Source organism: Bison bison, unplaced genomic scaffold (assembly GCF_000754665.1).
Source record: "Bison bison bison isolate TAMUID 2011002044 unplaced genomic scaffold, Bison_UMD1.0 scf7180017863931, whole genome shotgun sequence".
In the NCBI taxonomy this organism is placed as follows: Eukaryota; Metazoa; Chordata; class Mammalia; order Artiodactyla; family Bovidae; genus Bison; species Bison bison.
The window spans coordinates 309656-310327 of NW_011494503.1; positions in this window are offsets into that span (position 1 = coordinate 309656).

Here is a 672-nt window from a genome sequence, read left to right on the forward strand (position 1 = left end):
TGGGAAGGCCATAAAATCTCCCATAATGAGGAAAATTTAAAGGGTAGATAGGTACTACTACAACAAACATCTTACTAAAGTAGGCCTGAACTTGCGAAAAAGAAAGAGGGAAATTCTTGATGAGGGATGTAAAACCAGGGGTGAGGTTCTTGACAAAGACTCGAGCTGGCGCTGTGGCTAGGCCCTGTTCTTTCAGGGCCGTTTCCTCCCAGCTTCTCTTTAAAACTATTTCTTAGGATCCCTTGAAAACTGGTTTCCAGATAAACTGGTTAAAGGGAGGCACTCATAGAAAACTGGAGGGCGGAAGGGAGAAGCCAGTGTGTTGTTAAAGAGAAGACCACAGGCTCAAAATGGCATCAGTTGTGGTAAAGGCCGTAATCCTGAATCTGGCTTTAATACCTGACTTAACTGCAGTTTAAACCTTTTCTGGGAATGTAGTCTTTTTTTTTTAGGATTTGTTTACTTATTTACTGTAGTATAATTGATGTACGATGCTGTTAGCTTCAAGTGTATAGCAAAGTGACTCATTATATATAGTTATATATATAACTATACACACACACACACACACACACGCCCGCACACGCACACGCACACACGCCCGCACACGCACACGCCCGCATACGCACACACACACACGTACATGTATGAGTTTCCCAGGTGGCGCAGCCG